This window comes from Hyperoodon ampullatus (assembly GCF_949752795.1).
Source record: "Hyperoodon ampullatus genome assembly, chromosome: 5".
NCBI lineage: Eukaryota > Metazoa > Chordata > Mammalia > Artiodactyla > Ziphiidae > Hyperoodon > Hyperoodon ampullatus.
Genome location: NC_136918.1, coordinates 5024183 through 5050606, shown reverse-complemented (window position 1 = coordinate 5050606; position 26424 = coordinate 5024183).

Genomic DNA, 26424 nt, shown 5'->3' with positions numbered 1-26424 from the left:
CTGTAGCACATAATATTGTACAGCAACTATACTTCAATAAAAAATAAAGATAAATTAAGAAAAATAAAATAATACAGAAGACCATAGGAAAATGCAAAAGCAGTCTAGCAATTCAGAACTGCTATTGGATTGCAGACTTTTGAAAATACTTCTAATTTAAAATTCAACATATTTTCTAAGTAGAGATTTTGGAAACTGTATAAAATTAATTTATGTTGATTTCTTTACTGTCATTCATATACGTGTGTTGCATAGTTCACATTATATTGTACTTTGCCTTTTCAATTATTATATGGCAAGTATTTCCCTTTGTCTTTAACTAATGTTTAACAGTATTATTTCAACAGCTGCATAATAAATCATTATGTGTGTGGATTCACCATAATTAAAAAACAAAGAAACAAAAAGAAGTTGTGATAAACAAACTGGTATTGAGCAATGAATCCATTAAGTAAAACTGAGACTAGAACACCGTGAGAACATGTTATACTCCTTAATAAAGTAAAAAGAAGTAAGAATAGATTTGGAAGGAGAAGATGATAAGAGGAATAATAAGAAAGCCAATTTCCTCAACTTTTAGACCAATGAATCAATCAACACTGCCTAAAATGTAAGCATCTAGTTTACTTTAAAAGGTTATGACCCCAGGCTCTAAAAGTGCTTCTTAATCTTTGTTCTCAATCCTAGGGCTATATTTTAAGAAATCTCTTATAATGAAGAAGCATTTAGCTAAAGTTTAGGCATTTCTTCAGTTTCATTTTGGTTTCTCTTTCTTCTTGAAATTCAATTAAATTTCAATGTAATATTTTTTCTTAAAATTAGTATATGGAAAAATTTTTTTGCATTTTTAGATTGAAGTATAATTGATTTACAATATTGTGTTAGTTTCAAGCGTACAGCAAAGTGAGTCAGCTATATATATATATCTTCTTTTTCAGATTCTTTTCCCTTATTACAAAGTACTGAGTATAGTTCCCTGCACTGTACAGTAGGTCCTTGCTGGCTATCTATTTTATATATAGTAGTGTGTATATAGTAGAATTTTTTTTATCTTTATAGAAATATTTCTCATGCTTTTCTCTCTTACTCATAAAAGAAATGTCTGAAATGAAGTTTATCTGTGTTAACAGTGGTTATTTCCAGTGGTGGAATTGGGGTATATTTTCCTACATCACCACAGTTCCACTATCATAGCTAACAAAATTAACAGTAATACTTTAAGATCGTGTAATACCTAGTCCATGTGAAAAATTCCCCAACTGTCCCCAAAATGGTTTCTTCAAATCAGATTCCAATCAAAGACCACACATTGCATTTCATTGTGATGCCATTCAAGTCTCCTTTAATGTAGAGCAACCTCCTTCTCTTTTGCTTTCCTTAACAGTAATTTGTTGAGACCAGGCCAGCCATTCTTTAGAATGTACCACCTTATGAACTTTTGATCCCATGTGATATTGTTTTACTTGCTCCCGTCGGCCCTGTATTTCTTGTAAAATCAAAGTTAGAACTAAAGGCTTGATTAGATTCAATCTAAACAGTTTGGGCAAGAGTATGTCACAGCTGATGGACATTATATTGCTTTGTCACAGAAGGTGCATGCTGTCTGGTTGTCCCACTGCTGATGCCAAGATAGAGCACTGACCGCTCCTTTGTAAAGATATGCTTTGTCCCTATGAGGTGACATTTTAGCACCAACATCTATTCCCTTATAGTTTTAGATTTCTTCGATGATCCATGCCTGAATCATTTCTCTTATTAGGGGTTGCAAAGTAGTGATTTTCTAATTCTGTAAGTGCATCTATTTTTAGCTAAGGTTTTACTGTGAAGGAAAATGTTCTTTCATCAACTGGGGCTAATTGGTTACCCTGGAATACAGATCCCACTTGAAAGGCAGGATAATACCTAATTCTTTCCCATTAATTACAAATTTTACCAGTAAGGAATTGATGTAATAGTCTTCTCTGATGGTGACAAATCACTTATTTTTTGCCTTTTCTCTTTTAAGTCTCATTATAGACTGATGGAATTTTATATATCCAAGTTACAGTTATCATGCATTTGATGCTTAAATTGCTCCAACTTTGACCAGTAAGAAACCCCTCAAGCTGATGCTTGTATTGTTTTGACATAACCTCATTTTTCTTTGAAATCTTGTTTGATTTCTGGCTCAAGAGACTTAGTTTTTAGGGAGTAAATTCCATTCATTTCCACCTCCCCCGCAGGTACTGAGAGGAGAAATGTACTCAAACAGGTGTATCTGATGCACACCTTTTACATAGTTAGCTCAAAGCTGATACCGTGAAAGAACCAAAAAAAAAGGTATGTTCTTTTTTTGGCCATGCCGTGCCACATGCGGGATCTTAGTTCGCCAGTGGAACCTGTGCCCTCTGCATTGGGAGCACAGAGTTTTAACCACTGGACTGCCAGGGAAGTCCCAAAAGGTATGTTCTTTATTAGCTGGTGAGAAGCTTATACTCTAGCTGCAGAGCTGACTGGCACCAGCACAGTTAGAGGAAAGTAGAGGAGAGCATTTGTTCTGGGTCGACTGTCAATCAAGCACATGGTCCAGGCATGAGCAGGCAGAGGGAGAAGCTTTGACCCTGGTTCCAGGGGAGCAGCCCAGGGCAGAGAGATATGGTTCTCTCCTGCCTCAGTGAAACCCAGGCTAATGTCTAGTGTTTACCTGTTTCCTGGAGTGCTTACTTGAAACCTCACCAGTGAAACAGCACTCCTGGCAGGTGCTGGGGTTTTTTTTTGCTTTTTTTTTTTGTTTGTTTGTTTGTTTGCTTGTTGTGGAGAGCTTGGCTTTGGGAGGCAGCACACAGTTTCCAGGAAGGGGAATCTAGGGTTGGAGGTAGAAGGGTGAGCTGGTGTGCCCCGTTACTGGAAATCTCACAGGCTGGCAGAGCACGTGCTCTCAGCAGCGGTTGATTGGCTCTGATAATGGTTTGTACCACACCTGTCTCTCTCTTCCCAGTACACTGCTGGCTCTGAGCAGGCAGCAGATTGCCTTGCTCACCTTCTTGTGCTCAGAGCCTGGCACCATGCTACCCAGACCCACCTACCCTTCCCACTGTTTATCACTGAGCTAAAAAGAGAGAGAACAGACTTTCCTACCCAAACACCCTCACAGTGCATCTATCAAAACCCAGCAAGGCAGTCCACTGCGCCTTGAGTCCTGCCTGTGCCCTGTTGGCCATATGACCCTAATCCGGTTACTTAGCCTTCTCAAAATGCTTCTTCTGCTGGACAGGGGAGATAATACTGAGCACCTGGCAGGGGTGCCTCAAAACTTAGAGGTAGGGCTTCTCTGGTGGCGCAGTGGTTGGGGGTCCGCCTGCCGATGCAGGGGGCACGGGTTCGTGCCCCAGTCTGAGAAGATCCCACGTGCCGCGGAGCGGCTGGGCCTGTGAGACATGGCCGCTGAGCCTGCGCGTCCGGAGCCTGTGCTCCACAACGGGAGAGGCCACAAATGTGAGAGGCCTGCGTACCGCAAAAAAAACCCCAAAAAAACAAACCAAAAAAACCCCCCAAAACCTTAGAGGTAATGCATATAAAACACCTGCCACTTAGCATATGATCAGTAAGTGGTAGTCACTTCATCCTTAGTAGATCATATTTATATTCTAGCCCCCTATTTTATAAGGCATTTTCTTGAAAATAATATATTTGTTATCAAACATGTATTTGAAAAATTATTTGAAGGGATCTTTTAAGGGACAACTTTCATGTAAACACAATATATTCCATACTGGAAGATGGGAGAAGGCAATCCAAGTTCAGCTAGGCAACATCGCCTAGTAACTTTGGTGCTCAGTTACGCTGCCAAGATACAGGCGCACTGAACACAGGGTGATCTCTCAGTATAAAGCAGGAACAGTTGGAGAGGACCAGAATATTCTTCTTTTCCTTCTTCTTTTGCTCCTCCTCCCCACTTCCTTTTCTTTTTCACCATTATTGTAACGGATTATTATCAGACCTGGGGTCCTATTTAATTAGTTTCTGATTAATTGAGGTGGATCAGGTAACCCTTGTCATTTCCACCTTTGTCAAACATCCTTCTGCAACATATGAGCCCACTCTGCTGTCTAACAAGTGTCATCGTGAAACATACAGAGGGCCCCCGACTTAGAATTGTTTTCAACTTATCATTTATCGACTTTACGATGGTGTGAAAGAAATATGCATTCACTAAAGATTGTACTTCGAATTCTGAATTTGACTCTTTTCCCAGGCTAGTGATATGCAGTATGATACTCTCATGTGATGCTGGGCAGTGGGTCCCAGTCAGCCGTGAGATTATGAGGGTAACCAACTGGTACCACGATTCTGTACTCTTATCATCATTCTGTCTTTCATTTTCAGTATAGTATTCAATAAATTACATGAGATATTCAACACTTTATTATAAAGTAGGCTTTGTGTTAGAGGATTTTGCCCAACTGCAGGCTAATATAAGTGTTCTGGGCACTTTAAGGTAGGCTAGGCTATGATGTCTGGTAGGTTAGGTGTATTACATATATTTTCCACTTAAAATATCTTCAACTCACAATGGGTTTTTCAGGACATAATCCCATTGTAGGTCAAGGAAGATCTGTAATTTGACCTTTCTTTGATGATCAGGAAGATCTGTAATTTGATCTTTCTTTGTTGATTCAGGAATCGACAGTGCCGCAGGGTAGTTATTACAAACATTACATTACGTTAAAAACAAGAAGTACAGTTCTGTAGGGAAAATGGAAAAGGCTGAAGGAATTGGACTGAATTTGTATTGATCCCAGGATGTAACTTCTTCATAAATTCTCATTTTAACATTTTTCTTCCAAAAGCAATTCTGGCTTGGATCAGTACTTTGTTGGGTTCTGGTTAATCTAATTTAACCAGCAAGTAAAGAGGGCTCCCTAAGTACAGTTGTGTTTATTTCTCTTAGACCCCGTGGTGATTCCCTGGAAGTCGATCCTGTTTTCTGCCAGTCTCTGGGTTCCAGCGGCAGCTTCATGTGGTGGGTGCTATTAGCTATTTTCTTCCCTAATTTATCACCTTGTCCTATCCTGCTTTGTAATTCAATATACATCATTGCAATGAAGCAAAATTAAAATATCAGCACGGCATTCCTGTTTAGGTACCTAATTATGTGACAATTGTATTTTTTCTTGTGAGATGTTTTGCCATTTTTACAAGCTTGTAGAAAGAAGAGTTTATTTGCATTTCAAGATAGAATTTTACTGATGGAGAATCCTCACCAAGAAGACAGAATCACAGATTATTTTCTGATAGTGACAGTACTGGGAGGACAGCACATTTTAGTTGAACAAACAGCTTTTTTGGAGTAACTTAGATGCACACTTGTTTCTTTTTCCCAAGGGATACTAACAGTCATTCTGGTCTTTAGCTAAACTGTACAAGAAGGAGGTTCAGCAAAGAGAAAGTTTTTAAAGCTTTTGTTAGAAAATAATTTTATCACAAGAAGAAAATTTTATTATTTACATATTTGCTAAAATCTATAAGTTCTGTGCTGATTCAAACATTTCCCCAAATATTCTTGAGTTTTAAAAAATTATTATTGGACTTCCCTGGCAGTCCAGTGGTTAAGACTCCATGCTTCCACTGCAGCAGGCATGGGTTCAATCTCTGGTAGGGGAACTAAGATCCTGCATGCCGTGCAGCGCAGCCAAAATAAATAAATAAAATTTAAAAAATTATCATTAAAATCCTGTGTCTTTTATCCCAAACTCTAATACATATTTCAACTGGAGCATCTAATCCCACAAGGTTCACAAAGTTGATGAGTTTCTGTCATGGACATATTTCTCATATTTAAAAAATTAAATCACAGAGCCGGTTCTGTCTGGAGACCACATGTCCAGTAAAGTAATTTTTTTACAAGAGTAAGTCAAGTCACACAGCATGCCGACTCACCCTTAGTACAGTGTTGCCACATTATTGTGCTACCAGAAGAAAATCCTATTAAATCTAATATACTAATGATGCATCTTGTAAACATAGTTTTGCAAAAACTCTCACACAATTTCCTAAGATTTATTCAAGATCTCAAGAGACATGACCAACAGGCAGTACAAATTGTCTACCCCGTACGCTCTTGACATCTTCAGTCATGTAGGAGCCCCCTCAGCCTAGAAGTTAAAGAGCAGTAAAAAGACAAAGTCTCATTTGTGCCTGTAGTTGGGAAAATGCAACTTTACTTTGGGAGGAAGTTGCAGCATTCCGAGTGTCCACAAGATGGCACTGTTGTCCTGGGACGTTAATGCAGCCATGTTGGTGAGCATTGGGCAGCTGCTGCAGGGCCCAAAGTAAGGGAACATTTTGGATGCTGGTGAAAATTCAAGCAACACCGAGCACAGGAGAGGAGAGGGTTGCACAGGGAGTACAGAAAGCTTAGGGAGTGGAAATCTGGGTCAGCTTCCAATTCATGAATTGTGTTTATAGCAATACTATAATTTTATACACATATGTGCTGGTTACTTTTTGAGAAAGAGGCAAGTGAAACTTACAGGCCCCTTTGATTTCAGATTAAGTTTTCTTGTGGTTTATCCTTTGATCACCTGCCAAGAAAGCAAACTGGAATCAAGGATTTCTCTAAGGAAGAAAGTTTCAGGACAAGCCCATATATAGCCCAGTGTATCTCCTCTGACCCAAAAGACTTAATCATTGGAAGATAATTTTTAAACATCAGTTATCTATACTATTACTACTTTGGATGATTACAGGATTGCTGAACAGGGTGAAAGAAACATAGTTTCTTTTCATTTTTTAGTCTAAATAGATCCCTGGCTGGTTTAGGGATCTGGTTGCAATGCTTCAACATTTGGGAGTCTCAGGGGTACGTAAGCAAGTGTGTGCATGTGCTTCTGTGTTATACTGGGAAATTTATTTTAAAAGGTCAGGATTGTCCTTTCTGCCTTTGAATCCCCCTTTGCCCTGCTCCAGCCTTCTTACTCCTCCTGGGTACCTCCAGAACATAAGGATTTGTCAACAGGAAGATGGTTTTCAGCAATCCTAAATCAGACCATACTGATTCTATTTTCCAAAGGAAGAGCCTGCTTTTATCTTAGGAAGGGAGAATTTGAGGCCTGTTTGCTTAAGTGGGATGGGTTGGTGGGGAAAACCAGCACTATCTTCCTTTGGTAAGTGTTCGAATCCACATAGGAACAGCGGAGGGTAAATTCAAGTAATGTTACAGTGTAGCTCTGAAGTCTAGGGCTGGAACTTTGAGAAGATCAAACTTAAAAATAAGGAAAGCACTTTTTAATAAATGTATTATATAAAGTTAGATGAAACATAATTAATAAATACAGTACTCATTACTGGCAGTTTACATTGGAATATCCTTTTCAGAAAACAAAAAGCAAAGGACCTTAAAATGTTTCTAGACTTTAACCTGGTAAGAACACATATGAGAATTACTCTAAAAGAATCATTCAACAGAAAAAAAAAAAAGCCATAATCAAAAATATTCTTTGTAGCATTATCTGTAATTCTGAAAAATTGGAAAAATTAAATGTCAAACACTCTATAAGATAGTCGTTAGATAGATTAAGGTACACCTAACTACCAGATGAAGTTTTAGGCAGCATTAAAAATAAATATAAAATCATTTCTTTTTAGATTCCACATATAGGCGATATCATATGGTATTTCTCTTTCTCTGTCTGACTTACTTCACTCAATATGACAATCTCCAGGTCCATACATGTTGCTCCAAAAAGTGTTATTTCATTCTTTTTAATGGCTGAATAATATTCCATTGTATATATGTACCAAATGAACTTATTTACAAAACAGAAACAGACTCACAAACTTATGGTTACCGGGAGGAAGGGTGGAGGGAAGGGGTCGTTAGGGAGTTTGGGATCGACATAAACACACTGATATATTTAAAACAGATAACCAACAAGGACCTACTATATAGCACAGGGAACTCTGCTCAATGTTATGTGGCAGCCTGGATGGGACAGGAGTTTGGGGGAGAATGGATACAATTGGTTGAAATATAAACCATAGCACGTATTCCAAAGACAAATATTAATGATTTATAGATAGGGTTATAAGTCCTCTGGGAGAGATTTTTTGTTGTCCATTCTTCTCTTTAGGAGTCCAAATAATTGATAGTTCATTGTATATTGATTTTTGTGCAGATAGATACAGTATAATATAAGCTGATAAAGTTCCAGAATCCTCACTACGTGGCCATCAGCATCAAAGCACTAGGAAAAGGAGAGTGTCCCCTGACTCAGCAAGTTCCTTTCAATATCAGTTTTTCACCCTGAGACACAAAATGCCTCTAACATCTTTACTTCCTGATGACCCTGCTGTCGCCACACCACCCCCACCTCCTTAGCGGAACAGTTGGTGTGAAGAAATTCAAGTCCATTGAGGTTGACTACAGATGTTAGGGAGAGAAGGCTTCCTTGTTTTGTGAATTATTTCCAGTGTAAGTTAGGATAAATATTGTAAATTACCTGGAAAAGTTTAAGTCCATCTTTGTAACCAGTTTGGATGCAAGGGGGCTTACTGGTGAGTTATTTAAAATAATTTTTAAAATCACCTAACTTTTCGATAGAGGCTTTTATTTTTCTTTCCACTTTCTATGTAAGAGATACTAATGTCTTGAATTGTCCTTTAGATGTGGGCCATGCTTCGTCCTTGTCAAGTTTTGAGCTTTGAGTAGAAAAATAATAGAGGTGCAGGCTGTGAATTAAGTACTATTTCAATTAAAAGTGGCCTGGAGGCCCCCTGCTACTTACCTGTGCATGGTTTGCTCATGGGGGAGTGGATGAGGGGGTGGGATGGAGGTGGGCGTTAGAGGCCAGAAGACAGAAGGATATTGGGATGAACCTGAGAGGGTCACCTTCCAGGAACTGTTATCAGTACCATGTTGTTCCTCGAGAACCAGGCCTCAAGAAACAGCCAAGTTCCCAGCAATGAGGCCAGCATCTAGAAAGGAAAGGAATATAAAACAAAACCCAAACCAGGCATTGCTTTCCTAGATTAACTTTCTTTTCCTTTTATGGCAGTGGTTTTCTACATGAATGGGCTACATCATGCTTCTGCAGCCAAAGTAATTTCCATCTTATATTATGCCTATGGTGAATGAATTGGAACTCAAGCCTTCAGAGTTTAAAGAGCTATTCCAGCTCCATGTAGGAGCAAGGGTTGAGAGGCTGCGTGCATTATTTCATGACCACTGTGTTCTGGTCTGGTCCAAGGCCAAGAATGTGACCATCCTCCAGAAGGTAAAGGAAGATTCAAATGGGCCTGACTTCTTATTACCAAATTCAGGACACAAAAGTCATGCACATTAAAAAAAAGGTTTAGTTCAAGACAGAAAAAAACAGCATCACTCTGGAAATTACCAACCAGATGATTTAGCTAATGGTCTATGCGTAACCTCCACTCAAACACCCAAGAGATTTACTCCAGGCCTTGTTGCCATGTTTCCCATGTTGGCAAATAAATAGAATCATGTTTTAGCATCTTGTCCAAAGAAACATACACATGGGGGCTCAACTCTGCATCGTCACTGCATTTTCTTTTTCTTCTTTGGAAATTGCCTTTGGAATGGAGGGATAGTGGGAGCCATGCTGGTCTATCTTATTTAAATTAGGAGGATTTAAAAAAAATTAAACAAATATGGAAATCACTGACAACAACATATCAAACTCATGTATACAGCATTCAATATAATAAATAAAATTTTGGTTTTTTAAGAAATAAAAGATTTAAAATAAAAAGTCCTCCATTTTCCCTTTCCTGGCCCCACTCTCTCTCTCTCCCTCCTTAAATAAAATCACTGTCGTGAACTTGGTGTGTGTCTGGTCAGTGTTTCTATACTTCACTGTATATAAAAATGTATCCATAGGTAATGAATTTTGTGGGTGCTTTATAAAGTTAAATAGATGCATGTTCTCATACTTTGTATAATGCCTTCCAGTTTTAATTTTTTCTCAGCCTTTAAAAATATTTTAAATAATTTTGTTAGTTACAATAAAATTTACAGTATACTTATATATGAGCAGCATTTTTTCTTTCTTTTTTTTTTTTTCTTTTTTCTCAGGCTTGTTTTTGATCTCCGCTATGTACCCATGGATTTGGTCAGTACATTTATTCCATCCTATTGACTATGCCATAATTTATCCCATTATTTATTCCATTATCCTGGACATTGAATTGTTTCCATTTTTTTTCACCATTACAACTCTGTTTAAATGGACATTCTTGTTCACGTTTCCACGGACAACTACACAGGGCTGGCTACATAATTTGCTGGCCCAGTGCAAAATGAAACTGTAGGGCTGGCCCCTGCCTGCTTATTCAAAACATAGGGGAAAAGTGTTGTTAAAGGAACTAAAATATAAAACTTTTTCTTTTCTTCCATGGTCTCTCTCTCTCTAAACTTGTCACACTCTTTTGTTATTTGCCATCCTAATATTGTTCTAAGAAAGATGAGAAATGTAAATTATTATCAGGAATTTTACCTTTCAGCAGTCTATGGTATGCTATGCAATGCCAGTTTTAAATGCAAATATAAGCATATTTAACACTTACAGGGAATCACTGAAATCACACAACTCTCATCTTGCAGCTCCTACATGCATATGTATTTCATTCGTACCAGAAACAGTAGAAACACTGAACAAAATGAATTGAAGTGTTTTTATGTCACTTCTTGACTCAGGTACCTTCTACTCACACTCTCTGCCTTTGACTTACTGATGAATAAGGAAACATTGAGAGAAAAAGAACTGAGTTGCTCTGTCCTTCCCTTTCCTTCTGTGTCATCATTTTCAGGGTAAGTGGTTGGTTAATACAGAGAAGTAACGTGAGTAAGGAAGGGTAAGACAGGGATCCTTGGTTGCCCATGCCTTCTTTCTGCATTTGAGGCAAGTTCTGGTTCAGGAGAAGTGTGGCCTCTTGGGGATGTCAGCTTCACGATTACTCGATTACTCTGTCATAGATGTCACATGCTTACCTTGTTCTCCCTCTGAGCCCCACTAAACTCCCCCACATGATGGGTCCACTGGAATGCTGTGCTCAGGGGACATCCTGAATGCGAGATGTGAATGGGGGGCAAGGAAAAGGGAGGCATGCATATTACACCCACCTCCTCTGCCCAGGACACGCTCCATTGTCTCAGGGAACTTCACTCAAAAGCACAAGTTTAAAGCTGTTAAGAATTTCAAGATGGTGAAAGCAGAACATTAGACCAAGCACGGGACCCTCATGAGGACAAACACTGTAAGACTACGCATGCCTGTGGAGCTGGTCCTGCATCTATCTGCCTGAAAGGTGCTCCAGGATATTGTCTGCAAATGGGTTTCTGAGTGGTCATGCACATTGTCCATTTTAATCTGAAATTACCAAAATGCTTTCCCTAATGGCCATACAAATGTACACAAATATCAGCAGTATATGAAAGTTCCCATTGGCTCATATTCTCACACATACTTAATAATGAAATATTACTTAATTTTTGCCAAGCATATTATTTTTGTTGTTATTTCCCTGTGAGGTCGAACATCTTTTCATTTGCTTGTTTATTCTGGGGGCGGGGGAGTATGGGTTTCTCTTCTGTGAACTTCTTGTTCTATAATATTTGCCCATTTATTTACTGGCTTGTCTGTCGTGGGGTATTGATTTGTAGTTTTTAAAAACATTCTCAATACTAATCTTGACTGTTATGTATATTGTCAATCTCTTCTCTCAGCCTGCTTCTCATCTTTTAACTTTGTAAGAGGGGCCTTTTGTTCTACAAACATTTAAAAATTTATGGTAACCCCATTTACCAATATTTCCCATTATTGTTTCTATTTTTTATGTTTTCCTTGCCTTAAGCTCACAAAGATACTCTCCTATATATTTTTTTTTCTTGTTTAAACTTTTAAATATATATACCACCTGGAGTTTGTTTTTATGTACAGGATGAGGTAAGAATTTAACTTTATATTTAATTTGGAAAGTCAGTTGCCCCAGTACCACTTATTAAATAGTATATCACCTCCCCCACTGATTTCTGTTGGGCTGTTTCTCAGATCCCAATATTATTCCACTGATCTATTTATATTTCTCACTTACTAGCAGAGCTTTTAGTTAGTTTTGATATCTGGTTGAGTGAGAGCCCAGTACTTTTAAGTAACACATATTCTATTTATTAAAAACACAGAAACAATTAAAAAACAAACAAACAAGTTTTCTTACTTTTTGGGCTGCATTAAGAAGTTCTCCAACCTACATAGTGTGAAAACACAATGACTCTGAAATCAGACAGATTTGAGTCCTGTCATTTTCTGGCTGTTTGAACTTGGGGTGTGTTTCTTAACCTCTGAGGCTAGACTCTCTAATCTGTAAAATGGGGATAATAAGATCTACGACCTAAAGCTATTGAGAGGATTAAGTGAGTTAAGTGCCTGGCACAACCTAAACACTCAGGAAATATGACTTTTCTTCCCCTTTCCTATCCTTGAAAAGAGCCGCGTGTTTCTTGGTTATTCTATTCAGTGGTAGACTCTACAGAGGATGGCTAGAGCTTGCTTAAAGGCAAAACAAAATCCATCCCAGGCTGATGATCTGATTCAGTCACTTTTCTAAAACCCAAATAATTGCCTGGGCTTTGGAAGAGCAGAAGTTGCAAGGATGTCCTTAAGTGGTTCGTCAGCTGGCTGCCACTCTTATTAATGAAATGACACAAATGGGTCATAATCAAACCAGAGTCAATCAGCCGCCCCTCCAAATTACACAAACTCAACTTTCCCGACAAGTGCTGAAAAGATCAAAAGGAGGAGGAATCAATAGGATTAAGAGTTTGAAATTCTGATGTCTCACCCACGGTGAGGCTGGGACCTCCAACTCTCCAGCATGGCTCAGACCAATATCATTTCCTCAGATGGAGAGAAATTCTTTCAACTAATACACCTTGAAACCTGGGATGGAGTTGAGAACATGCTTGGAATTTCATCATGTCCAGGTAGGCACCTAAATTGAAGTGGCTATTCTGGAAGATCAAAGGAAAAAAAAAAGTGCTTCAAGAATAAATACATGACTAATCCCACAACAGCAAGAGGAGGAGACTAATGGGCCTAATGAGGTGGGATGTTAGGCCTCTCGAGGGGCTTCCACTGTACGGGCCACACTTCTGGGAAGAAACAAGCCAGCAGGTGAGTCATGGTGCAGGCTGGGTCTGTGCATGTGATGCTCTGGGGTGTCATCTGATGGGGTGGAGAGGCCCAGCTGGGAGGGTGCTGAAGGCATATGCCATGAGGAAAGCGTCTGTGGCTGCAGTCGTGGAGGGCAGTGGCCAGTCTCTCCCGGAGCCACCACTGTGCTTCAGCACCTTCCATAAATACGAGCGTCTGGAGAGTGACACGTGCAGTGGAGAGCACTTTGGGCACAGACCCGTGTTCAAATCCGGACTCCAGGACTTGCCAGCTGTAGGACCTCAGGCAAGTTCCCCCGCCCTTTCTGAGCTTTGTGTTCTTCATCTACTAAATGGGAGAAAGAATTTCAAATTTAAAGCAGTGTTTGAGAATAAACTGAAATTAGATACGATCCATAGAGTTCTTAATGCAAGAGGGGTTCAATAAATGTACCCACGAGTGTGGTCCACCTTGAAGAGAAAGATGTGATTGTCTTTGGTGGGCCTGGGTTTTGCTCCTTCCCCACAGACAGACCAAGTCTCCAATTTCCGGTCCTCCACTCCCTCGGTGAATCCTCCATCCACCTCAGCAAGCTTCCCTTCCACTCCGGCTGCTCGGCAGAGCCCCCCATTCTTGGCTCACCCCCACTGACCATTGTGTGTGTGGAGTTACATGCAAGGGTAAGATCTGAACTTACAGACCATCTCGCCCAAAGTTTGTAGATGGGAGGTCTGTGACTCAGAGCACATGGCCCTTCAGTCACAATATTCCAAATCAATGTCTCCCTTGGACGTTTCTAAATCAGTAGGTTGGGGGAGGGTCCAGGAATCTGAACTTAACAAGTATCTCTAGATCCTTGCTATCAGCGTGTTTTGGCATCTCTGGCATCACCCGCGAGCTTGTTAGAAAGGCAGAATCTCAGGCTTCTCCTCAGAACCACTGAATCAGAAGCTGCACTTGGAACAGATACTCAGGTAGAATTGCCAGGTAAAATACAGGATGCCCAGTTATATTTCAATTTCAGATAAACAGCGAAAAGTTTTGTAGTCTAAGTATATCCCATAAGTGTACCTATAAGACAAAATAATATTTGCCAAATCTGGCAACCCTATCTTCAGGCGATTTTTATGCACATTAAAGTGTTAGAAGCACTGGTGTCCATTAGTAGATCTCAAACTTTCACATGCTTCAGATCAGCTCGAGGCCTTTTTGAAACCCACATTGCTGGGCTCCACCTCCAGAGTTTCTGAGTCAGTATGCCTGTGCAGGGGTCTGAGAATGTGCATTTCTAGCAAGATCCCAGTAGATGCAGATGCACACACTTTGAGTACCATAGACCTACACAAGTAGATTCCTAGGTCAGCCCTCAAGATTCTCTGCAATCCCAAGAGTTCAGGTGAAATAAGGGCTGAGGTTCCCTCCAACATTCCTATCTATGAATAAAGAGAGAGAGAGAGAGAGAGAGAGAGAGAGAGAGAGAGAGATCTGATTCCAAGCCAACAGCCTATAAAACCTTCCCATCATTTATAACAAGGTCTATCAGGACAAGCATGGAGGACCACATGGAGTAGGTACCAGGAGCTCATCTTCTGACTTTGTGTGTTTCTTCCCTGTTTCCAAGCTACTGGTTCTCAGAGCACAACAGGGAGGGATGGAGGGCTGGGGGTGGATGGATTCAAAGCAGGGACAAACCTCTTGAGGGGATGGGCAAGAGTGGGGACAGATTGAGGGTAGGGGGAGACCAGGTAGGCAGAGTGGGAAATGGGGGGACTGGGGAGGGGGTGAGCGGTGGGGCAGGGCTGGCTCCTTGGTAGGACTGGGGGACCCCAGCTGAAGTGACCATTAGAACTCAGAGGAAGGACACCAGCTCCTGGGGTCTGAGACCGAGATGAAAAGCCCAGCTCTGCCAGGAATCGGCCTTGTGACCTCGGGCAGGGGGTTCCACCTCTCTGAGCTTGAATTTCCTCATGTGAGCAATGGTTCTCCTTCCTTGAAGGCTGATTGTGAGGGATAAATGGGACAATGCAGAGACAGAAAATTCCTGATCCCTTGAGGAGGCACTCAGTAAATGGTATCAGTTGCTATTATAGTTGTAAGAGGGTTTAATGCTACTGTAGAGTAACACCCTGTTTTAGAGAATCTCTTTACCTGTATTTAAATCTAGAAGATAATAGGTTTAGGGGAAATGTCATGCATACTCTGTGGTGACAGAGGCTTCTTGTAAAAACTGTACATTGTGAGCAAGAGGCACATTCCTGCCTGAATGTGATTTCCCCTCTCACCCCTCCCACTCCAGTTCCTCCAGGCTCAGATGGAAAAACGAGGCCCATGGAAGAGCTGTAGGCTGGACTTGTGTGGAACAGGCCCCTAGCCCTCAGCTGGTACCATAGTGAGGTCAGCTGTCAGCTGGACACCAGGCTAGACAGTGAGAGGCCTCGGATGACAGACCAAAGAGTGGACCAGTTTAACTAGATCCCTTTGTTTCCTGGTGAATGCAACCCAAGTGTTCTTTGATGGTTTCTGTGCCTTGTTTTATAACATTTTGTTTTACTTTCAGTAGTAGCGTACTGTACAATTGCCTCTTTGGAGGTACAGCTCTATGCGTGTTAACAGTGTATAAATGGGTGTAATCACTCCTACATCACAACACCGAACAGTCCCACCACGCAGAAGTGTCCTGTGCTGCCACTTTGTCAGCTACACCATCCCTCCCCCACCGACCCTTAGCAACTATACTTTTGTCATTTCGAGAATGTCATATAAATAAAAGAAACTGGGCTTTCCTGGTGGCGCAGTGGTTGAGAGTCCGCCTGCCGGTGCAGGGGACACGGGTTCGTGCCCCGGTCTGGGAAGATCCCACATGCCGCGGAGCGGCTGGGCCCGTGAGCCATGGCCACTGAGCCTGCGGGTCCGGAGCCTGTGCTCCGCAACGGGAGAGGCCACAACAGTGAGAGGCCCGCATACCGCAAAAATAAATAAATAAATAAATAAATAAATAAAATAAAATAAAATAAAATAAAATAAATTATTCTTATGCTGACTGAAAAAACCAGTATTGCCTTATTTTACATTCTAAAATATAAAGACAGCAAACCTTATTATTATTATTTGGCACAAAAACTGAATACGAGAAAACCCATTGGTAAACTAGACTTGCCTTGTTCTTGTCACCTCCTTTCCCTCCAGCACACTTCCCCTCAATTCTTTACAGACTTACTTCTTCCAGGAAGGCTTCTCCAGATCTTCCTTATCCTCTCCTTCTGGACCTTCTCCCCCACACGCTGTGCCTCTCTTTTTGTAACTTTCTCAAGGAGTCCGTTCTGAGCACGAATAAAGCAGCAGGACACAGGGAAAAGCACATGTGCTTTGAAGACATGCAGATCTCAGTACCAACCTGGGTCCACTAGGACTGTGGGCATGTTTAGCCTCCTGGAGCATCAGTTTCCTCAGGGAAGAATAACATCTACCCTGAAGAATGGAGTGAGGATGAAATGTGGGATTAACACAAAGCTCCTGGCACAGAGCAGTCCAAGAGGCAGGCAGTTAGTATTCTGAGCTCTCGGTAGTAAGAGTGCTCATGATCATAAGAGTTTACATCTGCTTGTCCATCTCAGAAGCCCATAGACCATTCCTCCATATATGTACAGGCACAAAAATTATTCAGTGTCAAAAAGGCTCAAAGCAATGGACTACATTTTAATTTCATCTCTTATCCCGGCCACATAATGAAGTGGGGCCCACATAAGGGGGAAGCATCAAAAGGTCTTGCTCTGTCATGGCTTTCCTGTGAGACCTTGACCTTGGCACCTTGGCCTCCTTCCCTCGTCCTTTTTTTTCTTTTTATATGAAAATATGAGGCTAACCTCAAAGTTCTCAGACGTTTCTCTCAGTTGTGAACTTCTAAGACCTCAAGTACACATAGACCACAGCTTTAGAATTTAGTAAATTCTTATATACTCTTTCCCCATTCTATCCAGGTTGAAAACATTTGCTGACCCTGAAGATGTGGACCAACCCCTCACCTTCTGTTTCTTATTCTGACATTTCACTGAGTCTCTACAGAAACATGGAGAGATTATCAAGTGAATCTAGACTGTACAGAAACAATGAGTAGATAATTGACTTAAAAATACACAGAGCTTTTCTACTTAAATATCGTGGGAAAGGAAAAAGAGAGAAGAAAAGTCTGGATTAACAAAGTAGTACACCTCATTGATTTCTGCCATGTAGATACAGTTTAATAATAATATATGACAGTCATGACATTTCCTGGGCATTTATTATGTGCTGCATGTTATCTCATTTAATTCTGATAACACATCTGTGGCAAGGCGTTGGGTTTACTATTTTAATCCCCCTTTCAACTGATGAATAAACACACCCTGAGAGGTATAGTAAGTAGCCCATAGTTATAGACGTAGTAAGTAGCAGAAAACTAGACAGAGCTAAATAATGTACAAGTAGTTTCTGATGGGAATTACATTCACTCCCCTCACTAAAGGGCAGATAGTAGCCTCCAAGGGTTGGCCTTGTCCCCCTCTGATCCTTTAGTGCCAAAAAGTGCTTGAATGTGGCTAGCACTCCATGACTATGGCTGAATGGATAACGGTGTAGCGGGAAGGACAGAGGAGCAAGCCTGGGTAGGAGGTAGAGCAAAGGGAGGGGAGACCGCAGTGGGGAAAGAAGAATCAGGCTCCCATGGGCGCGGCTAACAGAGGCTGGCTCTGGGAAACATGCGTAGAGAGCACAGAAGGAGTGGTGGGGCTTTCAGGGACGCAGTTCCCTAAGAGGACCGCGATGAGGTTGGGAGGCGGGGAGATGCCGGATGTGAGAACAGGAGATGAATGTGTTCTCTGACCTGGGGGCTGAGAAACCCACTGAAATCCCCCTTGCTATTTCCAGCTACTGACTACCAAAGAGGTCATGTGTCTGTAACCACAGAGATTTTTTTCTTTTCAGTATAATTAGGAGGGAACAAATAAGATTTGTCCATGAAAACATTCCTAAACTATGTTTCTATCCCCAGTTGTGCTACGAGGAAAAGGAGTAACCTGAATAACGATGGGCAAACTGTAGCCATCTGGGAAGGGGAAAAGGCTGGGGATTCTCTTTGTGTCATTTTAAAAAGAAAACGTATGACTCCACTTTGAAGAGATGGACAGAACAGACCCTAAGCTGATATTCTCATTCACCATACAAAATACACGGGGAAAGGGATTTTTTTTAAGTGAAAGAAAATAAATAGTAAATCCAAAATTACAGCTAATACTTATTAAGTGTGTGGCCTGGTACTAAGCACCTTACAACCATAATGTCTTTCAATCCTCAAAACAATCCCATGAGATTAGTGCTATTTCTATGTCCATTTTGCAGATGAGGAAAGTGAGACCCAGAGAGGTAGCACAGCTAGCAAGCAGCAGAGCTGGGATTCCAGTCTTGAGGGTCTGACTCCAGACTCAAGTGATCAACCAAAATGATAATCTGATGCCTGAAAAAGATGCAAAAGACAAAACAAACCCAAGACAGAAGAGTCTTAAGGAGTTAGTTATCACTGCAGAAATGACCGAGGAGGCCCCCAAGGACTGTGGAGAGAGCATGTGTTTACTTAAGGAAGGATAGAGACGCAGCAGATGCAGGTTGAGATGGCTTATAGGGTCTTGATGGAGAGCTAGGACCCAACGTGAGGGAGAAAAGATCTGTGTTTTCAGGGCCTCTTCCTAGTGGCTTTGTGACTGCAGGAAAGTCACTTAACTTCTCAAAACTTGGGTTTCTTCTGTAAAATAGAGATAATACCTACAGACAGGGTGTTCAGAGTTGACCGCACGGGAAGGCCGGGAAGCGGGGACGTGCTACACACATGCCTTATTGCAGCCTAGCCCCCTCAGGGGACGTAGAGCTACAAAGTAGTTCCAAGTGAGAAGTGTGGCCGAAGGAAAAAAACGTAGTTTGTGAGAAGACCTCAGACCTTCAAATAAACGAATAAAGAAACCAGTATCGGTCTGCCACAAAATACTTGATTTGTCAGGAGCTTTTTTTCTTTTATGGGGCCAACTGCATCCCTGGCTCTTCTTTTTTTTTAAATTTTACTGAATGCCACTTAGAAATCCATGCTGGGAGTGACAAATACAAGGCTGCCTCATTTTGGAAACAACCACAGACTTTGCGAGGCCACAGATGAAGAATTCAGCCCTCTTGGGCCACCAGGTGATCCAAGTTAAAACAAATATCTGGGGGAAGACAGGTGGGGCGGCGCACAGCCCTGGGAACCCAGCTGACAGAGGAGACTGCATTTCCCAACTTGCTGGATCTGTCCGTGGCACAAAGACACTGGTGGCTGCCATCAGGGGACTGCTTGTGGTCAGTGGCCTTCCCCTTTTCCTTCCTGCCATCTCCTGTCCAGCCGACCTTCTTAGGGGATAGGCCGCTCCTGGTTTTAAAGCCCATGCAGATCCCTCCTTCCCACAGAGCCCCTCCTCTTTAGCCCAATTCCTGTGGAACCACGCTAGGTTTTATACAATATAATTAGTAGGCTGAAGACATTCTGAATAAGGAAATAAGGCTTAACACCACCAAGAAAGCTTTTAAAATTTATGAGAGAACCAGGTGAATCTTCATACCTTCCACCCCCAAGAGAAAGTGCTAACTGCCTAATGCTTTCTTTCAGCCTCTGAGAAAAATAAAAGAAATAGAAGGAAAGCGTGCTGGGCCAAGACCCAAAAGACTTGGGCTGTAGACTGCCCTTTCCTGTTGTCAGGCTGTGTGACTTTGGAGAAATCACTTTACCCCTCTGATCTTTCTTCATTTTCCTCCGTGGTGAAGTGAGCACTTTAGATCAGTGTTTCTCCAAGTGTGTGACTTGAGACAGTATGATTGTAACAGGGGAAAATTTTAATTTCATTTAATCTTACTAAAAAAACTACCACAAAAACCCTCAAGATTCATGTGATTATTGTGTAGGATGAGGCCAAAGTGAAAAAGTGAATCAAATGAAAGAAAAATCTAAAGTTACTAAAATTATAGATGGATGTGACCAACATTGTGAAGGTGAGAGTAGAAAGGAACCAGCCTTGACCATCTGCCCCGTACCAAGGGCAGAGACCAAGACTGGCAGGCAGCCTCCTCTTTCATGGCTCTTTTTGGTATCCCCTCTGCTCTGCCCTCCCAGCTTCTATCAGGGATTTCTGTCCACGTTATTGAGAAAACTTCCCCACACACCCAGTCACTGGTCTGCAGTCCTTAGGTCCCAAACTGTAATTTGCATAAGTGACCATGTCAACCAGAGCACTTCACAAATAAAAGTCTTAGTAAGGGGCTTCCCTGGTGGCGCAGTGGTTGAGAGTCCGCCTGCCAATGCAGGGCACACGGGTTCATGCCCCGGTCTGGGAAGATCCCACATGCCGCGGAGCGGCTGGGCCCGTGAGCCATGGCCGCTGAGCCTGAGCGTCCAGAGCCTGTGCCCCGCAACGGGAGAGGCCACAACGGTGAGAGGCCCGTGTACCGCAGAAAGAAGGAAAAAAAAAAAAGTCTTAGTAAGGTGAATAGCATTTCAAATCTCCTTTTAATTTTTTATAAAATTATCACATCTTGCCCACAGGTTTCCGCCCTTCAGCTCTCCAAGGACTCCCTCCTTTGGCTTCGTACATTCATTTGTTTAATATGACTTGTTAGAAATCATCTGTATGTCAACCAGGGAGGCGATTCTAATACTAGAAAAGCCGGGGGTGGGGTGGGGTGGGGGGGGATGAACAGACATATATACACTATTATGTATAAAATAGATAATTAATGAGAACCTACTGCATAACACAGGGAACTCTACTCAATGCTCTGTGGTGACCTAAATGGGAAGGAAATCTAAAAAAGAGGGGATATATGTATACGTATAACTGATTCACTTTGCTGTACAGCAGAAACTAACACAACATTGTAAAGCAACTATATTCCCAATAAAAATTAATTAAAAAAGAAATAAATAAGGGACTTCCCTGGCGGTCCAGGTGTTAAGACTTTGCCTTCCAGTGCAGGGGGTGCGGGTTCGATTCCTGGTCAGGGAGCTCAGATCCCACATGCCTTGTGGCCAAAAAACCAAGACATAAAACAGAAGCAATGTTGTAACAAATTCAATAAAGACTTTATAAAAAAAGATAAGTACTAGGGATGTAATGTACAACATAATAAATATAATTATCACTGCTGTACATTATGTATGAAAATTAAGAAAGTAAATCCTGAGTTCTTATCACAAGGAATAAAACCTTTCTTTTCTATTTCTTTAATGTTGTATCATTATGAGATGTTGGCTGTTTAGCAGACCTATTGTGATAATCATTAAAAAAAAAATAAAACTAGAGAAGGAAGGGGTAAATAAGCATGTTTCTGAGCAGTTCTGTAACGTTGTGTCCAAAGGAGGGACTGGGCAACTAAGAGGCTTTGGAATGGCTCCATATTGCCTTAAACAGAAATATTATGATAAGTGACTTTTTGTTTATGGCATGCTTTGGTCTTCCTACAAAGATGTGACAAATGCAAACTATTCTTAGCAAGGAAATGCAAAACCATTTGGTATACCACAATTGATATGCAAGAGCTCAGTACAGGATGAACAAACAAAAAACAGTGTTCCCACCTTAAGGCAAAGACACAGAGGCTGGGCAGATGGAAAGAATCTGGCTGAGGAATTCAGGGGCCCGAGAAGGGTAACCAACACACTATACCTTCACTTGCTAAGCTCCCTGGCACAGGAGGGCCCTCTGATGTGAACATCATGAAACGAGTCTAGAAGGGACTGGGGACTCGACTGGTGGGCTCTGCAGGAAATCTGCCTGAGCCTATGCCCCTCCAAATCTGTGATGATTCGGGATTAGCTTGGTGACGTGCTGGTCCCTGGCTGTGTGTGTGTCGGCAAAACTTAGAAGCAGCTGGTGAGACTTGGGCCAACAAAGCTGAAGCAGTGTGAGCTCAGCCAGTAAGAGGGCTCCATGCATGGTGACAGGAGATACTGATTCATTTCAATTCTGCATATTCTTCTCATCCACCTGAGAAAGGGAAAGCTTTGCAGCTCCTTCACCCTACCCCAAAACTCTACATTTTCTCCTCTTCCTTGGTCTCATCCTCAGCTATGAATTCCATGGGTTCTCAGCAGCCCTCTTTAACCACCTCCAGTGAGCCCTTGATTATAGACAGTAGCGGGCAGACAGTGAGCATTGGTATAGCAGTTTCATTGTGAGAGTCATAAGCCCTTGGGTGAGTTACTGAATGTCTCTGAGCCTCAGTTTCCTCCTGCGAGAGGCAGGGGTAATAGCAGTACCTACCTCCTGGTGCTTTAGGGAGAATTTAACAACATGGAGTGTCTAAGACACCTCACGTGCATCTTTGCACAGAGCGCTTAATTAACATCCATCTAATAAACGACTGTGGTTCTCTCTTATTGAGTACAGAGTACATCTCCCCAGGGAAGATGAAGACAGAGCTTCAGAGTCCTGGAAAGAAATACAATCAATTAAAACATATCCCTAAAACACATTTTACTGAAAGAGAAAAAATAATCTCTTTTCATTCACTAGCTGAGATGGTACCTAAACACTCGACAAGGTTGGCTTTTCTCTCAATCACTGATTTCAAGAGATAAAAATCTCACCCATTTGAATCCAATGGACCGTCTTACCCACCAATCCAGGCACAGTCAATGCCCCTTGGAGTAAAACACAACTTTTGTGACTTCTTTTTCTGCATCTAAGCCAGAGAATTCAGTAAATGAATGGTCTGAGGCTTGGTGCTCAGACTTTGGCATCCATGCCAGGTAACAGCTCCACTGGACTCTGGGAGTCTTCCAGGCTTGTCTGATCGTACTCCACGGTTTGTGTCTTTCAGTACCATGGATTTCTCCTAGTAAGACAGTCAGGACTTTTGATGCTCTCCTCCATCACTGAGGGAAAGAGTATACAAGTGAATTGATACCATCAGTAGGGGACCAAAGCCCCATTATTAGGACTTTCATGATTCATTGGCAGTGGCCTGGCACTCCCTCCATCATTCCTTTCCCACCCCGTTTTACTGACAGTGGTGTGGAACCTTCACATAAGAGCTCTGGGTACATTCAGGAAACTAAGGAATTTGAACCATAGGGGTTGACAAATACATTCATGAATCAAGGTCTCTCCCCCCTTATTAACTAAGGAATGCTGTTTTGACATCTAACTGAAACTCAGAGGATGGCCAGAAGATAGAAATTAATACAAATCCCTTTTGGTCTCAATGTAAAGAATTTTGTTTTTTTCTTTCTGAATTTATCCTACTTTTGAGCCCTCCCCAAATAAGAAGAGTGAAATCAAAATGGTAATTTCCTTTTTGGGAATAGTTTGTCATGAATCAAATTTACCTGTTTTCCTCCAGATTGTCTCGTAAGGGGGTGAGGGCTCCTTCTCTCAGTGGGTTTGATGACTCAGATGCACATCACATTGCACAATGGTGGACAGTGGAGATAATCTAATTTCTGTTCCCATTAAAAGAAAAAAAGGAAGGCAAGAATAAAATGTCGCTCTAGAATGTCCTCTGAGAGTTGGCACGGGAGAGAAGGAGGCTGCCCCCAAAGAGGCAGGCAGTCTTGGTGTGCCATGGGAGATCCAGAAGAGGCCACCTGCAGAAGGATGGGGCTAAGACAGAGAGCGAATTGCAGGCATGGCTTCATATTTGCTGATGTATTTCTCTTCCTAAAATAAGAAATCCAAAGCCACTTCCATGATCCCTCATTTTGCCTGTTTATTATAAAATGTGTTTGCAAGAAATGTCGGAGCAACTTCAACCACCTGCAAAGGGAGCAAAGGTTGTTAATTTGACAGCAGATTAACCTCCTATCTGATGCCAACCCTCTCTACCTAACAAGTTGGCTGTGAAGGCTGCTACAGTGAGTTGTGTGATACACTTTGAATTTCACCGGGCCAGTGGCAACAAGGCAGGTCTGAACACCAGGTGACAGCTGAAGATGCCACAGCATCAGATAGGGAGTCATTTGTATTTACACCTTGTTTGTGCTCACTTTAACACAGTGTGTAACTTATTTATACACATATGGAAATGGCTGATTGTAAACCCAGAATATATTTGGACAGAGAAGAGTTCAGCTTACCTGTTCTATAGATGACTTCAACTTTTTCTTGTCAATTTCCTTCTCAAAGAGAATTCAAAGCAAATGGAACCTTCTTATTAGGTATAAGTATCACAAACAGTCCAGAGAACCCAGGATGTAAAAGACAATGGTAAGGAGAACATTTTAAATGTCTTAAAGGTGTCGTCTCATCCAGCTGACTTATAAGCACTCACTTCAAATGAGTCTATGGAGTTTGAGGTGAGAAATATAGACAAAACCTATCATCTTCTGGCCAGGCTGTTACTCCTTTTGTCACATATTCAGTTTATTTGATTAAAAATTAGATGGGAAAGTAAATGCATTACCACAGCATAAGGATGTGGCACTGGGAAGAAACCAACATTATGAAAAATGATGCTGATAATTTATGAAGACCTAGGAAGGAAGTTTCTGATCTGACAGCAGTGTTCACATTTTAAAAAGGAAAACTAAACATGAGCAGGAGGAGGAAGGGGAGGAGAAGGAATGAGAAAGGAAAAGAAAAAAAAAAGAATGGAAGAATTAGTCTTCCGTGTAGAGGAACTTCCTCCTGTGGGAATGCATTTACTGTTTTTCTTAGTTGTGAAAACCATCATCAGATGTTGACGGTTGGTCTTGTCCTTGCTTAGGTCTGTAGATCTCCAGTCTTCCATTTGGGAGACATTAAAACAGGGGGTGTGGGACTTCCCTGGTGGCGCAGTGGTTAAGAATCCGCCTGCCAATGCAGGGGACACGGGTTCGAGCCCTGGTCCAGGAAGATCCCACATGCCGCGGAGCAACTAAGCCCGTGAGCCACAACTACTGAGCCTGTGCTCTAGAGACCATGAGCCACAGCTACTGAATCCTGTGCGCCTAGAGTCCATGCTCTGCACCAAGAGAAGCCACCGCAGTGAGAAGCCCGTGCACAGCAACAAAGACACAGCACAGCCAAAAAATAATAAATAAATAAATACATTTAAAAAGCAGAAACAAAAACAGAGGGTGATACTATATTACCCCTTTATTTGGGTGAAAAGTGTCTGTCATCATCTTTTATTTCAAGAAAAGTAAAACCTGCTCTTAAGTAATCTTCTTCCACTTGGAGGCCCCCAAATAACAGCACCTTTCATTTCTTTCTTGATATATGCAAATTTTACTACACAATTATTTAGACATGGTAACTTTTAACACAAGAGTTGATGCTGCTCATACCTTGATGAAGCAGGAAATCCTCAGGGAAATGTGAACTTGTTCATACCCATAGTAGCTCTTTTAATAAAACAATGCATTACTGACCCAACATCTGACTCTACGTAAGGATTCATCCTTTGGTACATTTCTATGTTATGTAAAGGTTTTCAACTGGTAAATGTCTTTCTATTGCATGCATATGTTATGGAAAAATAATTGCATACCCTCTGCATACAGTCTTTCAGGCTCAAACTGCAGCAAGCATGAAAGGTGACTATGGTTAAAATTTTGCCCTGAAATCATAACGTTAAATTGTCAGCGATATTTAAAAACAACAACAACAAAACCTTCTCTCTTTACCTGTCTTTACCTACTTCATCTCGCTCTCACATTATTTTAAAGAAAGGAAACTTCATTGCATATTCTAGCAAAGTATATTGGTGGGGGAAGATTTAACAGAGCCAGAGAAAATGTGCAAGGAGTGAGAAAGTGAATTGATGGATGGATGGTTAAATGAATATAAATGAACTGACACCTTTACAGGAAAATAACATTTCTTTTCTTTTTTTATTCTATAGATCAGTGGGTTTTGTATCTGTAATTCTTTCATATCAGCAAAGAGGAAATAAACTCTCATGTAAATCATTTTCCCCCCATCTGGAGCATATTAAAACCATGCCTTTTTTTTTTCTTTTAAGCAGACTCTTTTCCCCCTATTTGCTTATCAGTTCATCCACCGTTACATTTTAAATGAAATTGCGAGACCCTTGTCCCTCCCCCAAATTTCAGCCTGATGTAGGAAGGTGGGAAGCAGACTTTTCTTGCTTTAGAATAGTGACCTAGATTCAATTACAGATAGACTCAGAAGAGAGAAGTGACACCTCACAATTTTCTTAGAAGTCTTGAAAAAATTAGAAATCCCAAAACAATACTTAATGGAAAAGAATCTGTTTATTTCCCCCATTCTACCGGCTTAAC